Source organism: Nannobrachium achirus, assembly GCF_963921795.1.
Source record: "Nannobrachium achirus genome assembly, chromosome: 3".
NCBI classification, from domain to species: Eukaryota; Metazoa; Chordata; class Actinopteri; order Myctophiformes; family Myctophidae; genus Nannobrachium; species Nannobrachium achirus.
This window is the reverse complement of record NC_137812.1, coordinates 36,363,671-36,367,709: the sequence shown is the minus strand read 5'-3', so window position 1 is coordinate 36,367,709 and position 4,039 is coordinate 36,363,671.

The following is a 4,039-nucleotide window of genomic DNA, read 5'->3' as shown; positions in this document are numbered from 1 at the left end:
ACCTGTGCTGCTCAAAGTCTGTTTGTCATCTCCTGTGGTGGAAAAGTACTCACATTATTTACTTAAAAGTATCAATACTGCAATTTGGAAATGCTCTGTTACAAATAAAAGTGCCAGAAATTCAATGAATGTATTGGCATCAACATGTAGCTAAAGTACCAAAAGTGAAAGTACTCGTTATGCAGAATGTCCCATTTCAAGTTTTCAAATGATGAAAAACCTTTGAAAATAGCAGATCTACAAGCTCACAATGCGCATTGTGAGCTGGTAGATCGGCTATTTTAAAATGGCCAAAATGTATATTGGATTGAAGTAGTTAATGTATGTTTTGTAATAATAATCAAAATCTAAAAAGCTACTAGTAGCTAAAGTTTTCAAATATACTGTATGTTGTGGAGTAAAAGTATAATATTTGGATCTGAGATGTAGTCGAGTAGAAGTAAAAGTATTGGAAATTGGAAATACTCAAGTAAAATACAAATTCCTCAAAATTGTACTTAAGTAAATGTACTTAGTTACTTTCCACCACTGGTCATCTCCCCCCATCCAGTATCCATGGCTCCTTATCACTCCCAACACCACATTAAAATTGAGGCTTCTACTCTGAAAATGTATGTTTATTTATTATTTTGTGATGCTTATAGACTATAGAGTTTAGAAAACCTCTAAATGAATGCCAAATAGCAGATTTTATATTGAACTTGACTGTTAAAATATGATTATTAGCCTACTAGCCAGGGAGAGAAAAAAGGCCATTGACTATTAGAAGTACAATTGTATAGCCTTAAAATAGGCAGTACCATTGCATTGTTACTTAGAGTAGGCTATATACCGGTAGATAACAATTATAATTATAAATTCTGTGTCATCCCAAACTGTAAATGTCAAGGCTGATTAAACACTTATTTGGCCACAATTGGATTATTCATTTACAAAAAAACACAAACATTTTACTTATACATGCCTTTGCTATTACCATTGACATAGTTACTGTAGCCTATGTGTATTTGCATAATACGTGTATACATAATATGGCAATTTTACACAACACACTTTAAAAAATATTGCTTCTAGCGCCCCCAACGTTCTTTGAATACCCCATTGGCCCGTTAGTCTAGACAGAAGCGTTCCAAAATACCATTCTAGAGCAAGAATGATAATGGATGTTCCAACGTCAATTTCCACTGAGTAGGCGCTGACAGAGGTGTCTATTCAGGAAGAGTGGTGACATTGAAATCAATATGGTGCTTCCTGGTAGAAGGTTAAATAGGCTAATGTTGTTTACGCGCAACAAAGTTAATTCCAGGAAGTAGGTAGAAGTTTAGATGATGTTCCATTTGCAAGCAACTTTGTTTCTTTCTTTTCCCTCCCCTTTTTTTGGCAAGTGAAAACGGAATCACTGGACATTAAAATGATAAAGCGCACGCACGTACACACGCACGCACGCACGCACGCACGCACGCACGCACACTCAGAAAATACAAGCGTTGATGAACCATTGTATTATATTGAGAATAGGCAGCCAAAATTGTAGAAATACAATATGATGAAAATTATCAGAAAATAAGTAGATTGGAGATTTAGTTACATGGTTGCTTTAAAGGCTAGACATTGTTCACATTACATACCAAAAAGGGCACTGTCACACAGAAGTTTAATTCTACCTATGAGGGTGGATTCTGCCAATGCTTTTCAATAGGAACTGGCAACAAACAGCTCTGTTCCAATTGAAAATCATTCGCAGAATCCACCCTCATAGGTAGAAGTAAACTTCAGAGGTGCACTAAGAACATAATATTATCTATTTATTTGGAGGTGTCATCATTTGATTTTTCTTTTTCTTTTTTTTTTTTACTGTAGGCTATATTGTGACATTTCTGGTCTATACAATTCAAAATATTGATTGAGCAATTATATATTATAATAATGAATACATTTGAAGGCAGCTACATTGGACTTTGAGCACATTTTATTTTGGAGTTGCAGGAATGCAGGTACATTTCACAAAGACACGGACGACTTGTGAAACTCCTCGTGGCACGTTCCCTGACAGCAGATGTGCCTCAAGAAACTATTTGATAACCTTGAAAGCCTCTAAATAATTGGACATGATCCCCAAATGTTGCTTTCTTTGATGTTTTATTAGCATAAAACTTCTTAATGATGAATATAAAATGTTTTCATTTGTCTCTTTTCATTACGGTTTTAATTATTAATACTGTACTGGACAACATGTTTGAATGTTTTGTACAGTAGGTGTTGTTATGTTTGCCCATTTGCTGTATAAATTCTGAGGCTGTTGCATGCTTTCATCGCCAGATGGGGCCAGAGAACATCAGACTATTAGGCTATGTTCTGAGTTGTTATAATGATCAGTAATAGATGGTTGGATGCAACTTTATGGTCTTTGTTGCATCATTTAATGTATTAATCTGAACGCACGCGCGCGCGCGCACACACACACACACACACACACACACACACACACACACACACACACACACACACACACACACACACAAAACCACTTTTATTTTGCCACAATAGTCTCACTGAGATGCACAGAAGTGCATTTAATTTCAGATAACCAACGCAAATAAACAACATTAGTTTGAATACACTTTATTCCAGGTCTCTTCTCCTCACCGCGTTGAGGTTGAGGTTGCTATTATTTATTTCATTATTGCTGGTGGATTTGGTCATGTAGGCTAAAAGCTGTGCTATATCCAATACGGAAAAGTGAAAACACAGGACAGATACAGGTACTGTACAGTAGGAGCAAGGCACGTTTAATTGTATTACACACATTTCAACACAGGTCAATTCTTTACACAGGGCAGTGCTTTACACAAAACATTAAGCAGTAGCAACATCAGCGAAATGCAAAAGCAAAAATATACACATTATGAAAGGACATTTGAACATAATAAAAATAAATAAAACTAAAACTGAAAAATAAGAGATTATAATTAGAGTGCAGAAGATTAAATAAAAGGCAGCAGCTAACAGAAAAAAATATAATGTACATTTTGCGTTTCTTTTTCTCCCATTTTTTCATCTTTTATTTAAAAGAACTAGAGTTGTAGCAGCGGACCTGCAGTGTTCTGGGATAAATACTGTAGATACAGTAGTTTGGACCTTAACCATTCAACGCTGTATAAACCAACAGTAGTTTAGTTGGTTGTTTGAATAGACAGGGAGCCAGTGTAAAGATCTAAGAACTGGAGTGATCCACTTTGTTGGTATTAGCAAGGACTTGAGCAGAAGCGTAGAGGGACGTAGCTAGGATTCAAGAATAAAAAGTAAAAAAAATAACATAAAAGTGTAAAGTCTGGCCATCTTGGGCTGACGAAATTAGCATGAACTGATGAACTGATGTATGAAGTATTAATTGATAAAATAAATATAGTCACAAGTATTATTAATAAAAGAAAAGTTAAAATATGGAAATACAAGGTATCTGCTAGACAGCAACCATATGCAAAAGGCAACAAAGTGAGATGCATCATGGACATTTCCAATATGACTAAACATTGCTGAGATAACCTGAAGTGTACCGTAACTGTACACATGCCCACCAGAGTTAAAGGCTCCTCATGAATCACCATACGTTAAGTGGCTTCTCTTTCACATGTATTAATGAATGAACGCAAGTTTTAATTATTTCTTTGAGGCATTTCTCAGTCTTCATCCAAAGTCATTTAGAGATGCAAATAGACAACGACAAGTGAATATATATTGCCACAGTTACTGCAACTAATAACACTGACTGTGTTTATTGTTCACTTAAGGCTGGCCTATTGAGACCAATATAATCCATTTGTACCAGTATATATGTTACAGTATGTTCAAGAAACCAGTAAAAGTTGTCAAGGAGCACTCGTTTTGACGTTCACCACACACTAATCACCACCAGATGGCGACGTCAGCCACTGCTCTGCCATTCACCAGAGTGTATATAAGAGAGTTACGTCACGCTTTGAACTCGCCGCAGAACGGAAGTGTTTACTCTTTATTTACTAGCCTAGCCTAGCCTAGC